Source organism: Gymnogyps californianus, chromosome 1 (assembly GCF_018139145.2).
Source record: "Gymnogyps californianus isolate 813 chromosome 1, ASM1813914v2, whole genome shotgun sequence".
In the NCBI taxonomy this organism is placed as follows: Eukaryota; Metazoa; Chordata; class Aves; order Accipitriformes; family Cathartidae; genus Gymnogyps; species Gymnogyps californianus.
This window is the reverse complement of record NC_059471.1, coordinates 79,386,304-79,403,052: the sequence shown is the minus strand read 5'-3', so window position 1 is coordinate 79,403,052 and position 16,749 is coordinate 79,386,304. Positions and strand designations below refer to the sequence as shown.

Here is a 16,749-nt window from a genome sequence, read left to right as displayed (position 1 = left end):
CAAAGAGTGATCTGGGAAGATCAGCCATCACATCTCTGCCCAGAAGAGGCAGTTTGGGTTTTTGTTTGTTTGTTTGTTTGTTTGTTTGTTTTTATTTGCTGTTTCAGAATTCCCTACTGATACTAATATTTGTTTTTGAATAGCATCATTAACCAGAATCACAACTAACTTGCAGTCAGCTGAAGGGGTTCACCTCTGTGAGTGGCAAGCCAGGAGTGCTTTGAACACATGCATAAACTCCTACCAATTAACCCTAAATGCATAAGTATCTGGAAGCCCATATTTCTCCCAGAAAAGATATTGATGACATTCAACTATATAGTGACTACATAGTAAACCTCTTTGGACGCTCTTCCTGCTACAGGAGTCTAATTAAGGTAATTCAACAGTTCATCATCTCTTCAGGGCTCAAAGGCTATTTCACCTTATGAAAACTTAATGTTGCAACTTCTGCACACCATCATTCACAAGCTAACAATCATTTTAATCTCTATGTTGATTTTATGTGATGAAAAAAGATACTTCACTCTTCAATGCACTGATCTGATTACAAAATCCACTGACTAAAACCTTTGTATAAAAACAAGCTTAGTAACTAAGACCAAGACATCCCTATCTTAATTTTAGCTTTTGTACATTTCAGGTTATAAATATGCAAATGTTTCTGTGGTATGCTCAGAGCCATCCAGTTTCCCCTTGATAAATATGTAAATCAGTTTCTCTCTGCAGTTGGGAAGTAATTATCACTTTCAGACCTAGTCATTCAGCACAACACTTGAGGTAAAGATGGAAAATAATAAAACCATTGACAGCAACATAAGAAGTGGCTGCACATATGGTGAACAGTACATAAACTCTGCATGCAACTTGTTTAACATTCAGAGCAAGAACACAACCACTGGAAAGTGGAAATTCTGGGACGAAGCAATAGGTTGACGTTATGGCACGTTATCTAGCCAGTCAACAGAACACATCCACCTAAGAAGACGAGTGATTCTGCACAGGGGGAGCATTAGCATACGCACCTCAAAGGTAAGAGTGAATACTAGTTAGTGTAACTGCTTGACTAGAACAGAAAATAAATGCATAAATAATTACAAAATGTACAATAATTCCTGCAGGAAGAAAGTGGAGTGTAGATTCAGTGGAAAGTCTTCAATCAGTCCTACTGTGCTACCATTATTTTTAAAGTTACGTTATGGAAACGGCCCATACAATGAAGTCTTCTCCAAAGTACAAACCTGGAGTCTCAAATGTGCTAAGTTCCTACTACGATAGATTAGTGGGATCTTCAATGACAACAGGACATTCTGCCAAACAAGTAGCATCTGGTTCTGAAAAAGCACATCTATATTAGTGTTTTAATTCAGATCAGGAGTGCATATTTACAGTAAATCCGGTCATGGACAGTTAATATATTTCTGTTTGCATAGCAAAGCCCTCTTGGATTTCATGACCTGGATTCCTTTCAAATTAAACTAATCTCGAAGATGGACTCCGGGAATGCACCTAAGGCACTCACACTACTGATGTGCATTCGGTCTACAGGACCACAGTAGAGCTGGTCTGAAGTGGATTTCCTGTCTCTGCTGGTGTGCTGACAGTCTCTCCCCAGCTTGGAAGATAGTTCAGACCTGCCACTGTTGGCCGTTCAAAACATGGTAGGATTGATGAATCCTACACTGAAACTCTGGTGCTAGCACAATCAAGCTCCACCTGTGCATATTGTAGATATATAGAGGGTGGGATTTGCATAGAGTGTACACATCTACATCTGACATAGTTACTATAAACATTTTTTAAAGTCAACGAAGCAAAAGAAGCATTTTCATGCACAGCTCACCTATCTTAAGATCAATGAATTTGGCCCCAAAAATTCACAATGAGGTAAGGTGAGGCAATTGCCCCAGATTTAACCACCTACAATTACTATTCAAATCAGTAGTTGTTAGGTCCACATAGTCTGTAGAACATCAAATACTTTTCTGTTGGATTCCCCTAGACTCAAGGTGACACAAGTAAAATCAGTGTAAGTGCTTGGAGAAGGGCGGTTTTTTTAAAATAAAATAAAGCAACTCTGGTGTGGGGTCAGCTAAGCTATCAGTGTGAATTTGCTTTCTGTTTGGATTTGGATTGCCATGTAATTGTAAACTTGTAATTGGCTTGTGACTGTTTATACAGTCTTATAAGTATAATGTGTCTTTCAGACCCTCAGGATAAATTTCCAGCATAGTGCACAGCAGATTAGGTATGCACTGCTTAGCAGCTATGAATAAATCAACCAAATTTTGACTTATGCATAAGGTAAGTTTTTCCTAGAGATGATTACCACATCTCTTATTTTTCTTATTCATATAGGATTCAAATTATTTTGTAAATGTGAAAGTTGGAATAATACTTTAGATATATATAAAAACATGTGGATAATAAAGCGCAGAGTTAAGATGTGGTTATGAAAGTTGTGAAGACCTATAAGTATAGCTGCAATATAGACAATGCAGGATGGAAAGGTTTTCATATTTACATCAGCACTACAACACTAATGATGGATCATTAAAGGTCAAAAGTATAACTATTCGGTGGCTATCTCCTTATTAGTATTTAAATTAGCTAATAAATGTATTACTTGAAATTCACTTTTAGACCTTACATTTGTTAAGCATAAGGCTACGTATTTCCAATGTAAATCTTAATGTTTAGCCTGCTTAAAATGCTAAAATATGAGAGATGGTCATGCAATTTTAGGAGGGTCCATTGCATTTGCATTTTGCATGACAGCTGTGATAACCCTTTGCGTAAATTTGCATCTTCATTCTGCACACATCTGAGAATAAGATGCCATTTCACACATACAACTAAGATGCATAATGCAAAAGACACTGTCTAGTTCCCCACTTCGAGGTCTCCCATGTTTTCTTTCAAATTTTGGAAGGGATTTCTTTAGGTAGGACCTAGGCAAACTGTAATGACAACCGAAGGATGCTATTCATTTTTGAATTAGACTGTCAGGTGAAGTTAAGGCTTCAGCTATTTGATCATTCCAATATATGCTGATGGTAATTGATTCAATAATTGTGGAGCGATAAAAGAAACTTTTCTCTATATCTTCAAAGGTTTAAACATTTATTAACATCAGACAGTTTTAAACAGAATATGTAGATGCTCTTAGATCCAAATGCACAATGCCAACATTTTGCCAGATTAAAGTATGAAGAATTATGAAGAATTTAAAACAGGGTAAGTAATTTAACCCCACATTTTAATCCTCTGCACTTTTCTGAAAATTTCAAAGTATTTGTCAGTGTGTTTGTTTCATTTTTATAACTTCTATTAAATAAAATTGGAACTGTGATAAAATTGGTTGACATTAGAGCCTAAGCATTTCTTGTCCTTCTACAGCCAAACTTTTTAATCTTTGCTGAATTTGGGAGCAGGTTTTAAACATTTGCTATAAATCATATACCATGAAGTTAAGAGGAGTTTTATCAAGATCGAATTAATATTCCTCATGAAATCTTAATTCTTTTCATTTCCTGGTTTTCTGATTTTAATTGTGCAAATATAATCTTACATTAAAGTAGCTGTGCATTAACTCACCCCCAAAACACAAGATGCCTTTTTTTTTTCCCCTTGACATGACCATCACCATGCACGCTTCCTAATTCACCTACTTCTGTAATTGCTTTTGGGCAGCTCAGTGGCTTTTGTGCCTAAGTAGACACTTGAAGCCTACTGTGCAATCACCACCACCAAACCATGCTAGCTGTGAATGAATCTCTGTATAGACACTGTTAATACCAATAAGGAAGCAAGCCTGACTGTGAAAATTGTCCTCAAGGGAATTTTCCACTAATGAATGTAAACTCCAATCTGTCTTCTCTAGATGACATTCTGAACTTAGTAAAAAACAACAAATAAATTGAAGGCCACAAATCTTTCTTTATGATTCAGCTATTTTTCAAATTATTCTCCTTCTTTCCTTTTTTCCTTTTTTTTCTGGTATGTGTTCAATATGACAGTATCTATGCTGATTTAAACTCCAGAGGATCCTTTCAGAAGGGAAGGCAAATATTTTTTCACGTCACCCTCATTGATCATAGATGACTAGCTCAGAAGATTGCTCACTAGCTTAGGAAATAGGACTTTGATTCCTTAATTCATCTAAAAGTGCTTTTGAAAAAATATTCTCAGTTTATTCGGAAAGAGCTTTTGTTGAAGTTTCAGAGTAGTATTCAGTAGCATAACAGATGTCTACAAGAAAAAAAAAAAAAAAAATCTGCCTTTTTCTGGTCCAAGGCCTGGAAAGAGAAATATGTCACTCTTGTTTTAAATTGGTTTGGAAATACTTGAGGTCTTTGCTTAGGCCAAGATGTATTTGATGCCCCCAAGACATGGTGGGGGCATGAGATCATGAAGGGCCCTGAGATCATCAGGCCCATTTCTTTGCCTTTTCTCTACCTAATTCTTACTCAAGAATAAAGCAAGTATGTGACATGTAAAATTACTAATATAGTTATTAATCTGAATTTACAAAGGTTCAACAATATGAATGCTATGTGTCATTTGGTTTGTAATGGGAAGTTACAAAAATGGACCTATGAGACTTTCCTGTGTGAAGGCAAGACAGATTTCTGGAAGGGCTTTGCTTTGCATACAAGGATCACAGTGAGATGTGGCTTTTAGGATAAATCTGAAGGCTAAATTTGAGATGAGGAAGGATCATTGACATAGCAACACCACAGATCAGCTGAAATATTAACACAGATACAAGGAACAAATTAATCTAACTGTAAATACACAGTATTTGGGGAAGAGAGGAGTTATTGCCAAGGTAAACTCCCCAAAGCACAGATGGCAAATAACCAGTGGAAGGCCCCAACCAGCACATTTCTTACTTATGGGAATAGCACTATTCCTATGGATAGAGAGGCAGGTACAGGGTTAGCCCCTCCCTATTAATGTATTTTTTTAAAGGACTAGTTCTTTCTGAACCAATAACATCAAATCTATGGAAGTTGTATATAGACAGACATCCTTGAACAGGAAAGCTTTGAAATCTCCACATTTCACATGAATAGTTCCATAACAGACTGGTGTTTCAGTATCACATACACAGAGAAGTACACAACAGCAAATAGATTTCTGCTCTCAAAGGCACTGGAAAAGCATGGCTAGCTATACTCAGCAGACTGTATCGTAATCAAGATTCAACAATTAAATATGACAATAGTAGGATAGAGCATTTGCATACGTTTCCTGATAGTGTATTTATTATATCAGTGCCTCCTATTGAAAACAATTATTTTCTACTCTTTTACTATGTCTTCCTAAAGTTAATATAGAACAAGGGAAGTAATTAAATGTCACATCAGAAAACCAGTTTACATTCTGAGAGAGAAATGTGATATTATTCTCCAGTATTTTTTGCCAAGAAAGTCCTCAAAGCTCTCTTTAACTTGGCCATCTACTTTTTATGAGCAGCACCTGGGAGTTATTGCAACAACCGGTTGACGAACTACAGCAGAATCACACAAAAGTTGAAATGTGAATGGACTGAGAAATTTGGGATATGAGGCTTGACTACCTCAGCTGTAAATTGGCAAGAATATTTGGGATATGTCCTGTAGAAATGTTTTAGGGATTTTTTTTAAGGACAACAGCCAATTTTGTCCCTTATTAAAATAATACTGGTAAAAAAGCCATCACTTTGCCCATAACACCATGCTAAGATGTTCAAACTCTGTCCTGTAGGATGTGCTGTGGTGGATACAAAGGAACTTACATTATGTTTCACTCTGTCCTGAATCACATCTTTTTATGTTGTTGGAAACTTTGGCCCCAGTCAGGACTTCATGAGACAGATGGGACATTTCAGCCCACCTTCAGCTGCACAGACATCATCCCTACCTTTGGCTTTGGTTTTCCCTCTACTTTCCTGCTAATGGGCATTTGACACTTGTATGGTGTTTCTCCCTGCCTGCAAGCTTCTGGCAGCCACCTCTGCTTTCCTCCTCTGCTTTGCCAGCTATTGCTAGCCACATACTTAGCACTGTCTTGCACATATTATAAAGGCGGACCATTTGTTTACTATCTTTCTAACATGGTTAAACTTTGAAACTAAGTATACACTTCTATTACATGTTTTTTCACTTTTTTTTCCCTTTTTATTAAAAATAAATCAACAGAAAATGCACAGTTTGGAAGGTTGTGACGCCATTTTTTTTTAAAGAATCACAACCTTTTCATACAGCATCCATAGTTACTGACTTCAAGGCAGCCCAGTTCCACTGACTCCAGAGCAGTTACCTCATCCTATGCAAACAGAAGACCTATCCCAGCATGGTTAAAAAGAACAGATATTTATCAGGATATTTACCATCTTGCTTAGTCGAGTGACCGCTTTCTTCTTTTCCAACCAAGTCCCTAAAAAACACCTCTTTTTAAAAAACAAAAGTAGTTTGAGGGACCTGGGTATCTGCTAACTAGAAACATTTCTATATTGCCACACAAAGATCCTGATCGTCTTAATTTAATCTCATTCTGTTTGGATTTAGGAAGATACCTTCTTCAACTCTTAGGGAAGAATAACGAATACATGAGTTTCATGGAACTGAGAAATATTTATATATAAAAAGAAAGTTTAAATTAAATAAAAAAGTTCTGTTAGCTCATCTAAAAAGAGACACCTTACAAAAGGAGGTGTAATATTAAAGTACGTCAAATTGATATCACCCTTTTTATCTCAATTGTATGACACTTTTGTTCCTCCTTCTTAAAACCTAGTCTTTCCAGAACTGCTTAAGGAATGATGTTCCAATAAGCTATTATCAATAGGGACTGATCATTGTAGGAGATGCCAAGTAATGAAAAGCAGCCAAGTGGAGGGAAAAAATACAGTGTGATCTCCTGTGACAATCCGTTGGGAAGAATTAGCAAAGAATAACAGCAAAGAAAAAATAAAAGAATAAATTATCTGCTTGCGGCATATGGGGAGCTGACAAGAAGGCCAGATTTGACTCTTAGATGAAAGTGCACCTCTCACATCAGGAAGGCAAAAATTTATTTAAAGGAAGATAAAACTAGTATTGCAGATATGGAAATACATTAAAGTTATCCTGACTACTTAGTTTGATGGGACTATTCATATCAATATGGGAGAGAAGACCCTGGTGCTAAGGCTCTGGTTTTGGACCACTGCATCATAACCATATTTCTATATGTATACCACTAGATGGGCCAAGACCTGTTTTGACATCTAGGGAAAGAAAAGAATCTACCAAAAGGGAAAGAAGTCTTATCGTCAGAGATGGTAACAGACCTACCACAGACATTTTGTTAAAATCCATTTCCTGGCTGCCACTGAAGTAGTGCTATTATGTATGAAAGAGTTTTATAAACAGAACAGGCCTATTTTCAAACATCGGTTATCAAAGCTTCTGATATTCTCAAGGAATTGTATTTTATTTTTTTATCCCTTGTTTCTGTTTTAAAGAAAATGCTATTTACTATTTAACACCCATAGCAAACTTTTGAATACATTCATTGAAGGTTTCTTATCGACCCAAGTTGTCAGCAAGAAATTGAATCACAGACTTCCTTAGCTGGCAAAAGAAATTCTAACTTCAGATTTACAAACCTCAGAGGTAAGGAGTCCCAGAATTTTACAAAATTATCATCTGAAAAAATGTAATGAAAACAGCTCTTTTATACTTTTTGACATTACACATTATTAAATGTTTCTGAAAGTTTCAGTATGACGTGATGATTTTATAAAGATCATAGAATCATAGAATTACAGAATGGTTTGGGTTGGAAGGGACCTTTAAAGATCATCTAGTCCAACACCCCTGCCATGGAAAGGGACATCTGTCACTAGGTCAGGTTGCTCAAAGCCCCATCCAACCTGACCTTGAACACTGCCAATGATGGGGCATCCACAACTTCTCTGAGCAATCTGTTCCAGTGTTTCACCACCCTCATTGTAAAAAATTTCTTCCTAATATCTAATCTAAACCTACCCTCTTTCAGTTTAAAACTGTTGCCCCTTGTCCTGTCAATACAGGCCCCGGTAACAAGTCTCTGTCTTTCTTATAAGCCCCCTATAAGTATCGAAAGGTCACAATCAGGTATCCCTGGAGCCTTCTCTTCTCCAGCCTGAACAACCCTAACTCTCTCAGCATTTCTTCATAGGAGAGGTGCTCCAGCGCTCTGATCATATTCATGGCCCTCCTCTGGGCCCGCTCCAACAGGTCCATGTCTTTCTTGTGCTGGGGGCCCCAGAGCTGGACGCAGTACTCCAGGTGGGCTCTCACGAGAACAGAGTAGAGGGGGAGAATCACCTCCCTCCACCTGTGGGCCATGCTTCTTTTTATGTGGCCCAGGGTATGATTTGCTTTCTGGGCTGCAAGCGCATGTTGCCCACTCATGTCTAATTTTTCACCCACCAAATTGAACAGAGAAATTATATCTGTTCAAATTGTAAATAAAGAAAAAATGTATTCATTTATTACTTGCTTAATGTGTGCTCTGCTGTTTTATGGTGCCAAAATCAACTGTACTTTGGATTAGAAGCACTTTGATACCTTTCACACAGCCATATACTATACACACGCCTATACTTTTCACACTGCCAAAAACAGTATCTTCCATGACTTCGCTAGAAATGCTGAGACATCTTGAGCTACTCACTTATTTCAAACATCTGGCATTGAGTTATCTTTGGGTTTGCAGGAAGACAAAATTCATATTGCTTTTCTGGGCCAGGCCATTCTCCTCTTTAAGATTAAAGCACATTTACATTTGCATTATTTCTTGTTTGCCTGCTTCGTTTTTAAATTCTAGTCTGATTCAGAAATGGAAGTAAAATAAATTTCTAACCCACAAATATCTCATCCACTGAAATACAAGAGCCTAAAGAGCCTAAATCCTTTATCCTCATAATACAGAAATGGCAGCAGTACTTTAAAACCATGTAAACTGCAGTGCCTAAAGGCCAAGTTAATCACACATGATTTTAGGCAAACTAAGTGTGACATTATAGATGAGTCCATCTAGTAGTTTGCTAAAAGGGTGCTTGCTGAAAAAAGAAGATGCTTCTCCTCTTTCTCCTCCTTTCTGCTTTCCCTGGAAGCTCGGTAGGAAAAAGGAGGGAAGGGAGGGAAGGGTGCTCTGCCTCCTCTCTTGTGGTAGCAGCAAGCTGCAAGATCCACTAAAGCTGTGGAATGTAACTTCATGCTGGTCTAAGGTAGGGATTTGATTATCCTGGAATCCCTCTCTCATCATCTCAAGCAAGCAACTCAGCCCTTAGGGGTCAGGTGTTCCTTTGGATATCGAGCTTACTACTGTAACATAAAATCTGTTGGGTGTTCTCAGGGCTACTACAATGTGCTCTTCGTGAGGAAATGTTATAAAGAAACTTCCACGGGTGGGTAGGGAGAGGGAATGATTTAAAAAGAGAAGTGTCTATACAAAATACAAGAACTAAGCCAAAAGAAAGAGAAAACAAAAAGAAAGCATTCAGAATAATAAAAAATACCCTGAGTACACTAAATGAAATACGCAAAAAAAACCCAAAACAGTAACATTAAAAAATAACAGGTAGGAAGATTCAGTATCAGGTTTTCTTAAACAGCACCCTGAATTGAAACATAAATGCCTTATTTTACAATCAAGTAGTGAGGGAAAAAGCTGGAGAAGAGCAAAGTTATCACTTTACCAGCCTGCCTTTCACTAATCACAACATCATTACTCTAGTGCTTTCCCTAACCTTAAAAATTTCATTATTTATCTCATTATTATATTTCATTATTATACAGAAAGTGATAAAAAGCTTTCTGTAATGCAAAATACATAACTGGTTTCTAGAAGAATAATGATCTTTGGTAGTATTACCAGCCTGCCTATTATATAGTGTGGTTGTTTTAGCAGTCAAATGTACCATTGAAAAAAACCCAGCCACAGTCAATAAAAAGGCAGCTCTACCAACCTCATCAATAAGAGCTTATTACCACCTGGAATTTGAGCCTTGTGATTCAGCAGTGTGAAATTTCTGCATGGCAATTCACTAATAGGAACCAGCCTGCCGACGAACAATAGTTTACAACACAGAATCGATATTGCCATAAGCTTTATTGTATGATTACTGTTTTCACTGAGAATTAGTTCCCCTCCTTTTTAACAACATGGTCTCAAAACAATTAACACACATTTCAAAAGAAATGTGAAAAAGTTTCATGTCTCTCTCCAAGAAACAGCAGGGATGATTTTAAAAGAACCTCTAGGATTCTCAGTATTATCGCTGAAACTGAAATGCACATGGTCAGTTTTAGGTTTTTTCTACAGCTAAACGAGATGCAGCCAGCTATGAATAAATGGTAAAAGGCTGGAAGACATTCCCTGAATCATCACAGAAACTGTTCATATCATTATAGTTCATATGTTTGTGAAGATATTTAATTATCCTTAAAAAATACCACTTAATCCCCAAGACCAGAAGAAAATTATAGTTCCTGAGTCCAGGTGCACATTCTAACCATTTCCCACCTCCAACATGGATCAAGACCTGGAAGGATAAATGGCTTGCTTTCCCCCCTTCCCCATTCCCATGCCAGCTGAATTAAAGTCCTAATGCTTTACTATAGATCCAGAGGTGGATTAGTGGGTGACTGGCAGCAAAGCTATACCTCAGTAGGTAAATCTGAACATCATCTCTGTGCCTCAGTTTTTCTTCTGGGAAACAGATTAATGAGATTCCCCTATCTTACAAAGACTTTGTGAAAATGCTTATTTGCGAATCTGTTATATACTCTAGTGAAGTAATGCCACAGAAAAGATGAGATGACAAAGAAATCTGTCTTCAAAACAGAACTTCAACAGTGTGTGTTAAATAAAGCATGAGAATTCATATTTAACAATGAGGAATACACCTACTGTTTAGTAGCTGCTCATTAAGAAGGCACTCTGATGAGGAGACAGGGTTCCAATGGGAAAAGAAATGGCAGGTAAACATATGCTTAAAAACTGTACCCTAAGACACAAGCATAGGAAGATTGATTTTTCCTATCTTTGAGTACTTGACTTCATAGCCTTACAATGTTCATTTGTGCCTTCTGCATGTTCGTATGAATTCACGGACTGTATCACTTATATTAAGGTACTGCGTAATCCACTACAAAACTATCTGAAGGTACAAGGAAAGGGTGTGGGTGGGAAGGTTTAAATGCCCAGATTAAAAATCCTTAACATCTTCCATTTCTCCACTCCTTTGTTTCACATTTAGGCCTCTTTCAAAGAGATGTAACTTCTACCAGCAACATCCTTCATCTATTAGCTCAGTTGCATCCTTTATTAAAACCATGATTACAAGCTCTATAAATACCTAGGCAGATATTGCTTTCAGTGTTCAAGTGTTGAAGAAGGATGGCAAAATCACGTTCCTAAGTCAGTGCTGAAGGTTTCAGGTTCACAATAGGGACACTTGCACCAAAGCAAAGTCTTCCATCCTGATCCCTTGTTCTGGGTGACCGACTTACTAAATTCCTGTAGAGTTTCTTTGGGACAGGGCAAATGTAATTCCTCTTAACAGCTTCACAGTATTTGTGCTAAAAAGGTTGCTATGCAGAGGCACTCTACCAGCAAAATCTTTATTAGCTTCCTTTAAACTGCTTTCCCAGTCTGTATTTTGGAGATTAGCTACAATTTGGATAAAGTTAGCCCCATTCAGTTTCCTTGTTGCAAGCTTCATCCAAGTATACATAGAAATCACTGTATTCCCATAGGTCAATTTTGGCTTAAAACTTTACTGTGTTCTTAATCCCAGTGATAATGACTTTCCCCATCCACCTGAAGCAAGGAGCAAAATCCAACCATACCACTTATATGTGAAATTAAACTTTAGGGGCAAAGGTTAGACAAAAGGTTGGTAGTACATTTCATTACAGAAATTCCTATCCTCATTGCTTGGAGAGTCACTGGGATTCTCTTATCCCTACCTTATCTAAAACAAGCTTTGAGCTTTCTCCTACTAATGGAAATCAGCTGTTTCAAGAGCAATGCTATTTTTTTCATTCATTAGAGCATTTTCATCACAATGTTAGATGTCATTTCACTGTTTTTGTATTAGACCCAATTTTCAGAGGTTCATAACTAATAGAAAGCCTTTAAAATTTTGAAAGTTATATGATTACATTTTTGTAAAGTAAAATGCACAATGCACTAACACATCTTGTGCTGACAGTTTAACTCCTGCAATATCACATGCAAATGAAATCTGTTCAGCAGCTGCCAGCAAATTTTGAACAACACAGCACTACTACCACAAGCTGCATTACACTGAAGTTTTTCATCATGAAGTGCGTGTTACTAAGACATTATTTAAACTTGACTGATTAAAAAAATGCTATAGGAACGGCTGCTTAAGATGAGCTTTGTAATCTTGCAAATAATGTTCTAAGAAGGAGCTTTGCTGTGTACAAAGTTGTAATATAGAAAAAGGAAACTGTACTTAAGGAGGATTAGGTAGCTCAGGAGGCTTATCATAGTGGAAATGGGAGTCTTTCATCACTTAGTCACCTCTTAAATTCAGTCCCGTTCAGTAGTGACTGAAAGTCATTGCTGCTTAGTGACATATGAAATGAGTTTGGGTTTTAGCCCAGATCGTAACTGGAAAGCATCCACATCATAAAAGGCAGAATCACAAATGTCTTTAATCTGCTCCCTTATTGACAACTTTCCCAGATCTGACCTAAAGAGTGAATGTGCTTCAAGAGCTTAACTACTGTCTTAGCTGAAGAAAGAGTCTCTTAATGTTAGGGTAAGAAAGAGCAGGATGGCAGAACAGGGTGGGAAAATGCTGGTCTAGTCACGCAGTACCTGTATTGGCTGAATACCTTCTTCCTCAGAGATGCTGGCTGAACACCTTTCATAACAAAAACAGCTTAAAAATAAACCTTCTAGACTTGAGACGTATACCAGTATAAATTCAGGAAAGCAAGGTCAAGGAATGCACCATTAGCATCAGGAATCACTCTCCAGATTTTTAGTTCCATCTTTAAGTTTTCAGGCTCAGCTAAGTTTATGTAACATTCATAACAGCTGGATAAAATGATCTGAGCCTGCTTATCCGCGACTTGTGATTATGTGGCATCATTCTGCTTTGCTTATCTTTTAAATCCACTTTGCACTGTTACAAATGACTGCATCAGGTGAAAAGCCATGATAAATTAGGCTTATCTCTGTGTACAAGATTTTTTTCTGGAAAAAAAGAAAAAAAATTAAGGATAGCTCATTCATTTTTTTCCCAAAGCAATAGGAATTTTTTTTTTCGCTTCATATTATTAATGATTATTTTGATTTTTAGCATAGTTCAGAATTCTCAGAAGATTTGTGGTACATTTTTAGATTGATCCTAATAGAGTAGGATTCTAAACAGAGGTTGAAAACATACAAACACTGTAAAGTGAAATAAAGATGTAAGAATTCACAATAACAGCCACTAACAATTATATGTAAAAGAAGAGACATAGATTTCAGATGAAACTTACCAGTACCATGCTGTTTCCCAGAATGAGAATAGTTACTGCTCGATATAGGAAAGAAAATTTTAAAAAAGCCCAAAACATCTAGGAATGCAATTTCAGGGCAAAATAACTTGAAATAAATATTCAAATTATATTTTAATTACTTTGTAATTAAAAATAATAAGTCGAGTTTAAGAGCTGATAGGCTTGTGAGTTTAAAATAATTATTTTAAAATGAGAAAGAAAATGCTTATACTAAGAAATTGAAGACAGATCACATGCTATTATGAAGGCATATAAAAACGGAAAAATTGGGGGACTGTAACATGCTTCAGAACCTCAAGAATTCTTTGGCTGTAACATTTAGACCCTTCTTGTTTTGTGAGTGCTTTAGACTATGATACCTTCATCAGAGCAAGAATTTTACTAAAAGTCTTGTGGGCATAGTTCAGTTTTCTGTCTCCTAAATATTTTACAATTTTCCAAAAGTAGCTTTCATTTTGTTTCTGAAAACTTTATTTCCATCTATTACTAAAGCAGTGGTACGTCTATTACTAAAACAGAGAAAAAAGCCACAGGGGTCAGTAAAAATGGTTTATATTAAATTGGAATGGTTTCCACTTAGACCCTTGATTCACATCACTCCAGAGTGGAACAGAAGTTAGAAGTAGAGGACATGATCAATCCACACATATTGTGTATTGTCTATTTAAACACACACACATTAATCAGATAAAAGGCATATAAGCATTCAGTTTTTATCATCTCACATTTAGGCACTGTCGGAATTAAGAGCCACAGCATAACCCTGCACATATGTATTGATACAATCTCTTTTACAACACTGGAAAATCTATTTACAGAACAAGTAAATTTCCACAAAGGTCTGGAGTTCACTTGGTGGAGCTTGTGCCCTTCCCTTCCTCTTTGAAAGCACTGTGTGAAGATACATGTTTACAGACAATTCTTAACAGCTGAATCAGAGAAAAACAGTGTGAAAAGTGGTCTGATTTTCAGTTAGTCCTACTAGATTGTACCCTAGCTGGCCTTTCTCAATGAAGTATACTTTACTTCTGCCTTGCTGTATTTCACTATAGGCCACGTATCACCCCAGAGAGTTGTGTAGCAGAATATCACAAATGCTTTGACAAGCCATTAAATGTTCCTCAGGTAAGGTTCAATTTATTCAGATATCCAAGGTTTTAATTACATAAGTACTTTCAGTTAACAAAAGTTAGGCACTGTATTTCCTTGTAAGAAAAACTTACTTAAGATATCATCAGCATCCTCAAAATTTGTCATCCCTGTAGTAACACAGAACCGCAGAATGGTTTGGGTTGGAAGGGACCTTTAAAGATCATCTAGTCCAACACCCCTGCCATGGAAAGGGACATCTGTCACTAGGTCAGGTTGCTCAAAGCCCCATCCAACCTGACCTTGAACACTGCCAATGATGGGGCATCCACAACTTCTCTGAGCAACCTGTTCCAGTGTTTCACCACCCTCATTGTAAAAAACTTCTTCCTAATATCTAATCTAAACCTACCCTCTTTCAGTTTAAAACTGTTGCCCCTTGTCCTGTCAATACAGGCCCCGGTAACAAGTCTCTGTCTTTCTTATAAGACCCCTATAAGTATCGAAAGGTCACAATCAGGTATCCCTGGAGCCTTCTCTTCTCCAGCCTGAACAACCCTAACTCTCTCAGCATTTCTTCATAGGAGAGGTGCTCCAGCGCTCTGATCACATTCATGGCCCTCCTCTGGACCCGCTCCAACAGGTCCATGTCTTTCTTGTGCTGGGGGCCCCAGAGCTGGACGCAGTACTCCAGGTGGGCTCTCACAAGAGAGGAGTAGAGGAGGAGAGTATCATGAGAGTATCTTGCTTCTGTTTGCTTCAGTGAAGAGTTTTTTGGTTCCTTTAGACTGACTTTTAAAGGTAATGTCTGATTTTGTTTCAAAATATGAATTGACTTTAGTGAATAGCGTTTTTCTTTTCTTCAGCATCTCACAGGATCATAGAATGGTTGATGTTGGAAGGGACCTCTGGAGGTCACCTTGTCCAGCCTCCCCTGCTCAAGCAGGGACACTTGGAGGCCAGGACCATGTCCAGACAGTGTCTGAGTATCTCCAAGGAGGCAGACTCCACCACCTCTCTGGGCAACCTGTGCCAGTGCTTGGTCACCCTCAGAGTAAAAAAGTTTTTCCTGATGTTCAGAGGGAACCTCCTGTGTTTCAGTTTGTGCCCATTGCTTCTTGTCACTGGGCACCAATGAGAAGAGCCTGGTCCCATCCTCTTTGCACCCTCCCTTCAAGTATTTATATACATTAAGATCCTCCCTCAGCCTTCTATTCTCCAGGCTGAGCAGACCTCTAGTCCCAGCTGTCTCAGCCTTTCCTCATAGGAGAGATGCTCCAGTCCCTTAATAATCTTCGTGACCCTTTGCTGGACACTGTCCAATAGCTCCATATCCTTCTTGTACTGGGGAGATACAGAGCTACTCTCTTCATACATAACTCTACCAAACCTTTTAAGATATTTCAAACACAAGTTACATGTAAGATGCATTGGGATTTATTTCCACTCCTTTTCTTCTAATTAACTAAGATCAGACGATGGTAATATTTTCTTGGTATAACTTGATCCTAAGACAGGTCAAAAGATCATGGCAGAGAGGCAGTTAAGTTTTTTTCAGCTTGCAGGGCATTCACATAATAAAGATATCCAGACAAGGCCCCCACTCTACTGTTACCTAGGTTGCACCAGACTACAATTTCTGAGGCTTTTTTACGCTTAAGCCATTCAGTTGTGATTATTCCACAAAGGATTAAGAACTGATATGTAGTTTTGCTACTGTTAACAGAACAATAAACAGCCATTTGCAAAAGTGGTGTTGAATTAGTGTGTCTTCACACAGCTTGCATGCAAGTCTACAGAGGGCTCCAAAACTCTTTGCAGTGATCTGTTTTGGATTAGTGTAATGCAATTTACATCAAAACCAATTTCTGAACTTATCCATTTCTCTTCTTATACTCAATCAGAAATGAAAGAATGAAGGAAGGGAAGAAGGGAGGAAGGAAGAAAAGGATAATATTCATTCATTCATTCATGATTTATTTGTCCATTTTTAGACTGTAAGATTATTTCATCTGCTCTCATATGAATCATAATTAATAGCATTAATAAGATGCTTAGCCTACACTGAAAGAAAATTTAAGGTTATTAGCCAGAGAAT

At 37.5% G+C, this 16,749-nt stretch overlaps 1 protein-coding gene across 3 annotated transcripts in view; it reads right to left on the bottom strand.

The window, feature by feature from the left end:
• Positions 1-16,749, bottom strand: part of STS (steroid sulfatase) — a 106,949-nt gene that overhangs the window by 44,684 nt on the left and 45,516 nt on the right. The window lies entirely within an intron of this gene.